This window comes from Emydura macquarii, unplaced genomic scaffold (assembly GCF_026122565.2).
Source record: "Emydura macquarii macquarii isolate MOO-44397 ecotype Brisbane River unplaced genomic scaffold, CSIRO-AGI_Emac_v2 contig_2676, whole genome shotgun sequence".
NCBI classification, from domain to species: Eukaryota; Metazoa; Chordata; order Testudines; family Chelidae; genus Emydura; species Emydura macquarii.
This window is the reverse complement of record NW_027132813.1, coordinates 39,287,916-39,299,399: the sequence shown is the minus strand read 5'-3', so window position 1 is coordinate 39,299,399 and position 11,484 is coordinate 39,287,916. Positions and strand designations below refer to the sequence as shown.

Sequence of the window (11,484 nt, the reverse complement as noted above, 5' to 3'; positions counted from 1 at the left end):
AAACTCCGCAGTATGCAGATGTAGGATAGTCTGCTTTCCATCCTAAATCCTCATCGTTAAAGCATGTGGTTTCATGTCCCTTCCAAAACTTTTTTAGCATTAACTATTATAAATCTGGATGTTCTTGTTATTCAGATAAATGTATGTAACATGACAATCTCCCCTTTCATAGCCCAAGGGACAGAGAACTGGGAGCAGCTGACCCTACCCCAGAGAGAAGCCCAGCAGGCAGATGCTAGGAATCAGCTGACACAGCTGATCGGCATTGCATGATTGGCCCACACTCTCAGCTGGACAATATGAAGGGGGAAAACCAGGAGAGAAGGAACTGGTAACCAGAGCGGGAGACTCCAGGCAGGCAGATAGACCCTGTCAAGCTCCCCCTGTGAGATCAGAGAGGGCCCAACACAGTAGCTACTGGAAGCCAGAGGCTTTACAGACCCATTCTGAACCTCTAACCAGACTGGTTTTTTTTACTTTTTGCACGCTTGTTTTCTTGTTTGTAAAGAAAATAAACAGATCCCTGAAGAAAGGGACAGAAATCTAACCTGGGCATGGCTGATTGTCTATTCCCAGCTGGTGACTAGGGCCACCAGCATACAATGTGCAATCCCTCTTTGAATCTTCCTAAATTCTTGGTCTCAACATCATCATGTGGCAATGAGTTCCACAGATTCACTACATGTCATATGAATATGTAATTCCTTTTAGCAACTATTATCCTTCTAGCTATTATCAGTTTTAAATTTGCCTCCTTTTATGGAATATCCCCTTGTTCTTGTGAGACAAGGTGAACAGAAGCTTCCACTCTACCTTCTCTAGATCGTCATTAGTCTGTATACTTTCATTATGTCCCCTCTTTTTCATCTCCTTGTAAGGTAAACAATCCCATTCTCAGGTAGCATCTTCCTTCAAATGAGCAGTAGTTGACCATTTGAAGACATCGCTTGACACTGGCAGTCTTGCCAAATCTTACTCTATCTCTAATCTTCCCCTTTGGGAGGAGATTATTGGGAAAATTGGGATGAGATAACTCTGGTGTCATTTGGAGTCCTCAGATTTCCTTGGGCCCTTTCAATCTGGGTACAACACACAGACAGACAGCATTCATCTCACTGGCTGATGATCCTCTGATTGATGATGGAAAATGGTCAGACATATTATTTATGTATTTATTTTATTAATAGGGTGGCTTGCCCATGGGACGGAGAGCCTGGGGCTAAGCCAGTCCGGATTATAGGATAAGCCACATCTGGGTTGCATCAGGTGATCCCGGGGTAAAAGGCAGCCAGAAGCTACAAGGAAGGGGCTCCTGCAGTGAGGGAAGTGCAAAGTATAGCTTCAGGGAGAGCGGGTTTCCTGCAGTAGTCCCCGAGGAAGGGACAGTTCCTCAGGGAAGAGGGGCTGTGCCCTGCTTCAGCCTGGGTGGAAGATTGCTTTTGTGTTTGCTTGAGAACTTTGTTAATTTAATAAAAACCTAGACCCTACAAAGGGCTGTGACTGAAAGAGAGACCGTGGCATTTGTTGAGGGAACCCTGGTAAAGAGGAAAACAGACAGGACAGGGCAGAGACACCCTGGGCATGCGGGGCATTCGGGTGGCGGCTGGCCCTGTTACAGGCCTGAATTTCAGAGGTGCTGAGTCTCCACAGCTCCCATGGTCTTCCACTAGAGTTGTAGGGTGCTCAGTGCCTCTGAAAAATCAGCCCTTTCTTTTTATGTACAGAATTTCTTACTACACATCTTTTATATCCTAATATAAAGATGATGAAAACTGGCTGCTCAAGTTTCACAGAAAGCAGTTTTATTTAAAATGGAACTGGAATCCAATCCAAACATCTATAGTACAGTAGTTGCTTCCAAAAAGGCTGTAACTTTTAAAATATTTATGGGCATGATTACTGCACAAGCCTACAGAAATCTGATTGTATTCTCGTACCGAAATATAGGCCTTCAGAACATTTATAAAGCTTATCATCTTTGCAAAGTCAAAATGTTTGGAAATCACCAGAAAAACAAATAAACATAAAACCTGTGCTGCCTTACAAAAAGCCTGCTGTGGCTGACAGCTGCACAGAAAAGAATACACAATGAAATAAATATGAAAGCAGTCACTCTTGTGCATTAGTTTATTGCGATTCTTGAATGAACAGCAGGAAGCACTTGTTAACATGGATATTTTTGGGGTAGTGGAACTGTTCTGGTGCAATAGTAATAATACCACCTAGCTCTTATATAACATCTTTTATCCCTAGATCTCAGCATGCTTCATAAAGGAGGATAAATATTATTATCCCTATTTACAGATAGGGAACCTTAGGCACTGAGAGGTGAGGCGACTTATCTAAGGTCAACCAGCAGGCCAGTGCTAGCACCAGCTATAGAACCCAAGTGTGTTGAGTCCTAGTGTGGTGATATACCCACTTGGTGTGGGTATGTGTGGTGTGATGATGGCTTTCACCTATCCATACTCTCCCTCCCCTTCTTTTCAACATTGCTATGAGACCCCCATGGAAATATAGTGAGATGTAACAACAGGCTAAGGGCAATGAGCAAGAAGTCATTCTCCACAGATGCAACCAAAACTACTACTAAGATATCACAATGTCTACAAGATATCACTTGTCTTCAGCTTCTGGATAGAGAGCAGCTGGCTCAAACTCAACTCAGGCAAGAGTCAAATTATGCTACTTGGAAGGGAGAATGGTTTGAAGAACCTGTCAGAGCACTATCTCCCCCCACCCCTGCCATTTAAGGAATTTGTCAACCCCTCTTTGACTCATCACTGAGCCTAGATGATCAGGTAGGTCCAGTAACTGAATGGCAAACATATTCCTTCACCTCTAGGTCTCTAGGAGACTCAGCCCTGTCCTCCCAGACAAGGAGGGCCTGAAGACAGTGACCAATAAATTTGTCGCCTCCAGACCAGATTTTTGCCATTTACTGCATCACAAGCTGAATGTGAAAACAACACCTAGGCTCCAACTTCTGAAAAACACAAGTTGCTGTATCCTTGTTGTGTGACATCAGTGTGCATATCAAACTTCCGCTCAGGTCCCTCCAATGGCTCCCAATCCAATTTCATTAGGAGTTGAAGACCTGGGTCCTGATCTGCAAAGCCATCAATAGTTCAGGTGCCAGGTACATTAGAGAGCACATCTCCATCTATGAACTGCCCGGACAACAGCGCTCCTGTGAGACAGAGAAGAAAACCCAGGCTGAAGTACACAAGAACTTGAGATAAATATTTCTTGGTGGATGGGATGTGGCTGTGGAATGAACTTGCAGAGGAGATTTGACTGACTCAGACCCCCTTCAGGTCATGCCGCAAGACCTTAAGGAAGTTTTTTTGGGATGTTAAAAAACAAACACCCTGTGATGCTTCCTGGGGCACCGTGGACTGAGAGTCACCTTGTTACCACCTGCCTCCAGTGTGAAGAAGAAATCTTGCCTGTGCCAGCCAGGTGTTAGCTTCTCACACAACCAGCCAGTTAGCCAATCAAGCAATCACCTCTGGGCTCCACCAACCCCATCTTCTGCAGGCTGACAACAGACACCCCCCGTCCCCGAATCCCTTCAGAGTGCCCCCATGGTATCCAACCCCCTGATCACCGGACCACAGAAACCCCAGATTCTCTATTCCCAAAGGAAGAGAGTGTCACAGTTTTACCTTAGACCACTGCTCCTGTATTACTATAGCACTTGAATTCGATTATAGTAAAACAAAAATAAATGTTTTTAAGAAAGAATAGAGATTCAAATAAAAACCAGTGAGAAATATGGGAAATGGTTACATATAAAACATCATAACACTTTTCTAGAGACTAAACTTAACTAACAAGGCATTCCCCTATCTCCTATGTGATAGCTTACCCCAAGTTCTTTCCCCACTGTTTTCAATCAGTTTGGCTGAGACCTGTTTTCATGAGATCAGCTTGTCCTCACAGATTGAAGGAATGCCAGAATGTCTTTCTGCACCTCAAATATACCAGAACAGGCCTTTGATATTCACCTCAATAGAGGGTCATTTCACCCCCCACCTCCTGCTGTTTACCTCCTCCTATTAATTTCCTTCTGAAGTATCTGCCAGCTCTTCATTAGCATTTGACTTAGGAATTTTTTAGATTTCTATTCTAAAACAAAGTATATAGTGGTTCAACTTGGAGATAAGTGTCTCCCACCCCTTTCTGAAGGAATTTATCTCAAGACATACTATCTTTGAGAGACCTGTTTTTAACTACAGACCTAGAAATCATAATTTTTGGTATATATATGTAACTCCTCACATATTCTCCGTACATATATCTTGCTATGATTATGATGACCAATGTGACACGGGCTTTCATTTCAGACCTTATATGACATTCTTTTAGTGACTCTAGGGGACCCCTGTACCCATAGATACCCCAGAGCCCTCTGCCAGTTGGCATTCAGAAGTTCTTGGGTCACACCCCCCAAAAGAAACCTATCCTTAAGCCAGTGGGCCTTCAGCACAAGTTCTGCTGTTGAGGAAGCCTTGGCTGTGCAGTAATGGAGGAGATCATGGATAGATTCCATTACTGGTAAGTGGGGGGAGCAAATGAAAAAGTTTGAGTACCACTAAGCAGAGCTTCCTATAACCAGAGAAGGGAGAAGAGCTGAGGACTCCATGAAGTCCACTAGAGACCTCATTATGCCAGTCTGTTAACCTGGGAAATGCTCAGATACTATAGTAATGGGCACTAGCATAAGATCTTAAAACAGATAGGTAAAGATTAGACAGATATATTTTCTTATTATTAATCACGAGAATTATAATCAGCTGCACCTAATTATCACATACTGCACTTAAAGTTTAAAAAAAATCTTTAATTCTGTAGCACTTGTTAGAGTTCGGTTTAACTGGCTCTGTCCTTAATCTGTATCTTTGTGGCTTTTTTATTATTAGACATGATATGTATAATCTCTCTAGAAAAAGAAAAACAATAAAAAGATTTAGAGGTCTCTATGTGCAGATAAAAAAAACTACCACAAGATGTCGCACTTACCTAAGCCAGGGCGTAACATGGCCCTATGATAGTCTGTTTACAGCGCAGTCATACTCCCAAAAAGGACAATGTAAAATTGGTGCCTCCTTGCTCAATAGGTTTGATCATTCATGTGATCAAAATATGTTTTTAACTACTTTTTTACTCCTATTAGCTCTACAAAATCAACACAGAGAGGTGAAACAATAGGATATTATTCATGTGGCCAATAACAACTATGCAGTCAGCTCACAAAACAAGTTCTATAGTAAAACAAATTCAGTGCTTGTGTAGTTGAATGCATCTGGCATAACTACTAACTTGCATGGAGTTATGTCTAGGATGAATTGGTCCCTAAGCTCCATAATAACTTAAGAATAAGATTCAGAAAACCACAAAAACTCCATTCATGTAATCTTTGACCTCTAGGAATAATTCCCAGACAGTCCATAATATTTTACAAATACATTTTTAAAAGCTACCCTAAGCTGCCATTTTTTTCAGTTACTTGTTTTCCCTTTCATTACATTTCACATGCATTTCAATTATATGAAATCAACATGACTATCAAGAAAAGTGAGAGCCATGAGTCTTAAATTCCTGGTGCCTTCATATGCTCTGGCAAATACTGCTTCAAAAAGTTAAAACCAGCAGTCTAAAAGAATGCTTTTCTCTGTTGCTAGGAACTTTCCATCGATATATTACTCTGACTCAGTATTAAGGTAAAGAAGTAGCATTACTGAACACTTCTGTTTGGACTTAATGTCCTTGTAGAAATGATTAAACACTTCTAAAATCTCTGATCCCAGAATGCTCTGATCCCAGAATCTTTCACAAAACTTGGCAAAGATTTTTCAGGGGCTGCCTCTACTTAGGTGCACAGGAATTCTGGAAAAGATATTACAACAATTATACCCAGCCTTAGTTTTTTCCAGTCACACCAATGTATGATCCAGTTGTGTGAACCATGGACCAGGCGTCAGGAATTCCTGACTTCTACACCCAGCTCTGCAAGTGACTCACTGGGTGACCTTGTGCAAGTCACTTCTGCTTCCATTTTCCCATCTGTAAAATGGCGATGATCATACGTTCCTACCTCAAAGGGGTGATGTGAGATTTAACTACATAATGTTTGTTAAAAAGTCCTTTGAACTGCTACAAAAGCACTAGGTATTTTTGCTGAGTGCTAAGAGAACCAAGCTGCACATTGACAAACACATTATGTGAAGAAGAAAACCACTCTACAGAACTGCCAGGTGGCTTTGATAGTTTGCAAACCTCCACTCAGGAACATGAGCTGATGAAATTGAGAATGACGTTAACTGTCTCTCAAAACTTACTGCTAAACCTCCACCATCTGCATCTCTGTAGTCCCAAAGGCTGTCCGCAGTTCCTGACATATGCACAAGTCCACAACAAATGCTCCAATGCTATTTTTTCATGAAGTTGGGGAAAACACACCCGTGACTGCAACCTAGTATGGCTGCGCAATCTTATAACAACAATCCTGGGCATGTAAATGATGCAGGAAAAATATTTAGGGCAGGAATCTGCCACCTTCATTCACACTGAGTAATAACTTACTCCAGGCATAGTGCCACTGATGTCAATGAACTACTCCTGGATTAGGGCTGGCAAACCCCGGCACTCAGAAAGGAATCAGGTTTCATTTTAAAGCTTTCACAGGATTATTATGAACATCTGTGAAAACACTTCTTTTTAAAGTTATGGATAAGATCTTGACAGTCTTCTTTTTAGTGATAACTGGTTCTTACTGGCAGAACTCAAAAATACTTGCTGTACAGCTTTCAACACACCGTTTTCTGACATCGGTTTCTTTCACGTGAAAACCCAATGAGATTATTGCTCACTGTATAATTAGATTCACAGGCAAATTGTAGCTCCTGTGGGGAGAGTTTTCCCTAAAGAGTGCATTTATATTTAAGCACTTTTCCCTTTTAATGCACAGGTTTATCATCACATGATAAATACAATAGTGATTAAATGTTCATTTGGAAACTTTACAAGAAGATTTAATGGTACTAAATACTGTGCAGAAGCTACAGAGGGATGAAAGGGTTATACAGCAATTCAAGGCATGATTTATACAAGACAGAGGCCTGCAGCATAAGAGGATCCTGCCTAATCAATTCACTGTGTCAGATTTTACAGGTGTTTATTGGAAGAGGGAATTATGACAAATTCGGTCTATTCCCATTTAAAAGAAGAAGTGACGTAAAAGAAAAAAATCTCTCTCCATTAAGAATATGAGTATATTCAGTCAGAATTATCTTCTACTAAACAAGGCAAATTTAATTACAATCCTTGATTATATGGAACCTAGGAGATTCAGCATTCTAAGGAGCTTATTTTCCATTTCCATAGTACAGAGAAGATTTTATTGTATTCAATCATCATCACCTCTTTAATCTGTGCCTCCCTGGTTTGCCCATAATCCCTTTCAACTCTCCAGCTTTCCCTTCCATAATGTATAAATGCTGACCTTTTTTCTTCTTCCTTTTACCCAGATAGGTGATAAAACATAAAGGTCTCTCAAAAATGTCCAGTGACGACACTTGTATGTTAGCTGGCCTGAGAGAAAGAAAGCTCTATTTATATGAATAAATATTCAACACGTAACCAAGATTTGCAATAACTAGGAGTTAAATCTCCTTATCTTTTATGTTGCTGTTGTGCTACTAGGTATACCCACCTTGAACTAGCCAAAATAATCCTTTGTCCATAACACACTTTAAATATTCTATACAAACAATTTAGGTGGGGGAAAATACATACAAATTGCTGAATAATATTAACATTTCTTATCTCCCATATTCACTGCCTCTATATAGCTAGCAGGCATAATCCTTTATTATGACCTTTGATCATTCAAGCAGTTCTGGATCATACCCAACTTCAATCAGTGACACCCACAAGGAAAACAAAATGCAAGAGGTTCTTATTCAGTACATTTTCTCTTATTTTCTGTTAACCCATGTAAATTGGTGGTGTTCCCATGCAGCTCCAGCAACCTACACACTTCTTGTAAATACTTTAAAAAAAGAAAAAAAAAAAGTCACCCCTTTCTGAGGTTTGGATCTATTAACATTCCATAAATCCCAATCCTCCACAGGCTTGTCTGCTTCTAGGGCTCCTTTCCTTTAGGATTATCTGTCCCAGACCCTAGCTTCTATTCCTCCCCAAGTGAGTTAACAGTGATTGGTTGGAAGCTCCCTGAAGGGTTCCAGCACCTGATAATCAGTGGTAATCCTATTACCCTGTAACAGACCTTGTGTATGGAAACTCCAGGCTAACTCAACTCTCTAAATAAAGTCTCAGTGAGATCTTTACTACTAGTAGTGTCTTCAATATGCAGTATAGATACCTGTGACAGTTGGTGTATTGCCAGCTTACACACTGCATGTGTTATATACATTTTAGGGAATTCAATATTACGTTCTGCATGTTATACTAGATGACAGTTAACTTGGAAACTGAGGCTAACTATCTGCACAGTAATGAACCTGCACGAGGGGTCAAAAATAAATAAAGTAGTTAATGGGATTTCACATAAAACACCTGCTGGGCATGTCTCCTTAGAACAGATCAAACACTTTCAGCTAGATGTAGGGGAAAGTGTATTACATACAAACCAGCATTCTTGTAAAAACTGCAACAGGAAGAGAAACTGGAAACAGATTAAAACAATGACACATGCAGTACTGGAAACCCTCATAAGTGTCAGAATACTTGATGTTTTACTTAAAGATCCAGCTCCTGGATTCAAGTGATTACATGAGTAAAGTAAGTTTCTAGTCCTCATGATTTTCAGAGAAAAGCTTGGAAACATAACCCAAAGGCTCAAAAACCACAAGGCAAATAAAAAGAACCCCAAATTTGTTATTTTTTAAAAATCTCATTATTTTTTTTAGCAAATCTATGATATTTTGGGGCCTGACATGATTTCTGAATGTTTGGGGTTAGCTACACTAAGTAGCTATCTCCAAGGATAATGAGGCCCCTTCACAGCAGAATATTTAACTGGGTACCATAAATGCTTCCTTTTCACATCACAAAGAAGTCAGATATCAAGAAGAAAGGGGGAGGAGCGGTAGATGACTGCATACTGCTAAGAGGGGGGAGATAGACTTCAAGACATATTGATGATGTATGGTCAACATTTTCAAACTTGGGTCCCTAAAATAGGTCAGGCACTTAAATCCATATTTAGGCCCCTAAAATAAATAGCCTGATTTTCAGAGGTGCTGAGCACCCATAATGCTGACTGAAGTCGGGGGAAAGGGGGAGAGTGGAGGGGCTAACAGCTGTACAATTCAGATCACAATGTTCTACTTCCAAATTACACACCACAAAGCTTAGGAATGTATCTGATTTTCAGGGGCATCTTTCCTTCTTTTTATCCATTTCCTCAGCTGGGTTGACTAAGGCTCAAGAAGGTCAGATGATTTATACCGGGGTCAGAGAGTGAGTGAGCATCTCATCCCAGTGATAATGCTTATTTGTACTCTATAATTTTTAGTGTGGTTATACATAACTTTTCAAATGAATATATGGGAAAATACACCCACATATGACAAATGTACTTACACTCTCTCAGCTTTGGGTGGATGTTCTGTTAGTCACAGAAAAGCATCTGTGCAAATCTTTTTTTGTTGTTGTTGTTCTTTGCTTCCCCAGACATTTCATCAAATGGTCACTGAGTCAGAATCAGTGGGTTTCGCTATTAAAGTCTGTGTGGAGGCTGCATTCCAAAGCTCTTCTAAGGTTTGAAGATAAATATCCCCATCCTGCAAATCAAACACCCTTTGTAAAAACTGAATATTTATGAAGACAGCTCCTAACTAAAGACTTTATTTGAGAATCATTTTGGATTTAAAAGCAGAGCACTGCAGATTTTCATTCTGAGGCAGTGAAGTGTGAGTTAATTTAATATGATATCAGTTACACAACCTGTGTTCGTACAAAGTTAAAGAAAACACCAATTTATATGTAAACTAATTCCAACAGCAATCAAATGTCAAATAGCAATCTCATCCAGCCACTAGACAGTTAAACAGATTACTTCACCTTTCTGTGCTGTGTTTGTAGAGCACCTAGCGCAATGGAGTACTGGCCTGGGACTGGGGCACCTATGATTCTGGGATGCCTTGATGGGGGTCAGTGAGTTGTGCACAGGGGACGGGGTTGGCAGCCAATGACAGAGATAGTGATCCCCTCCCTTTCCTCCTCCTCAGCCTACCAATCCTGCCCCTGCCCTGTCTTCTTCTTTGCAGGTGCCATGCCCAGGAGAGGGGTACTGAAGGAGGAAGGCTCATTAGGAGGCTTTATAGGGATGGGGGAAATAGTCTGCTGGGGGGGTGATCTATCTAGGTATTTATACTAGTCTCATAACCATGTGTCTGGCGGCTTGAGGTGTATTTAAAGGTGCACATGTGCTCATCCAGCCTGTTGCCTATTGCACCATTCGGTCAGGCAGTTTCATAAGTTAGCCAGAATTAAACTGGATTGCTCACTGCAAGACAAAGCACTATTGTCTGTACAGGGAGGCCAGGGCAGGCCCTGGGATGCAGGGATGTTCCCATTTGTCAGGGATTTATATGGTTACCAGATACATATTTGACAAAGATTTTTTTTTTTAATTTGTAGCCTAAACCCTGAAGGAAGTAGCTGGCCAGAGGACCTCAGAGCTGCTTCTCATAATGGGCTATGCTATGTCGTTGAAAGTAGCACCCTTTGGATTGCGTGCAGGTGGAAAGGCATCAAAGAGAACCAGAGAGGGCCCAGATGTGTGCTGCCTCAGCACTGACTGGAGACAGGGAGAGGGAGCAAGACATACCCCAGAAGAGCACTGGCAGGCCACAACTGCAACAGCAGGAAACCAGCATGTATCCTAGCCAGCCTGGACCAGCTCTGGGCTGGCTCCCCACACCTTTGGGGCTACAGGGGCTAGTTTCAGGCCCCATCAGAGCAGGGTAAGCAAGCTGCTTACTCCACTCTGCCCCGCTTGCAACCAGATTGAGGCAAGGGTACCAGTGAATCTGGCCCATGGAATGATGCCCCCAGCCGAGCTCTCATTATGACTGCAGAGTTATCGTGTGGGTCAACCCAAACAACAAGCAATTTCTATTCAGCTATCAAGGAAGCTACAGGTAAAGGCAAATCTCATGACTGTGTCCATTTATTTTTCAATGTGCAAATTATGTAAATATATATGCATATATATCCTGGCATGGCCCTTCATGTTGCAAAGGATTGGCTCTGCTGACTTATTACCAAGTGGAATGTGCAAACCAGTTTTGAATGGGGTTTGGGGGAGATTCATGATCCAAGCAAAAGGGCCTGGCTTTACTCAGCCCAGCAGTTGAGTATGGACACCAGCTTCAAGTGTTCACAGGCACAAGCCAAGTCACTATATAGTCTGACCTGATCAAAAAATTTGGGGTAAGGAGATCTATTGCT

The 11,484-nt window shown here is 41.4% G+C and overlaps 1 long non-coding RNA gene across 1 annotated transcript in view; it reads right to left on the bottom strand.

The window, feature by feature from the left end:
- Nucleotides 1-1,726: 1,726 nt before the first annotated feature.
- Nucleotides 1,727-11,484, bottom strand: part of LOC137164063 (uncharacterized) — a 32,224-nt gene continuing 22,466 nt past the window's right edge. Inside the window, exon 2 of the long non-coding RNA XR_010922908.1 lies at nucleotides 1,727-3,190. This is a non-coding gene — a long non-coding RNA (uncharacterized lncRNA). The remainder of the gene's footprint in view (nucleotides 3,191-11,484) is intronic.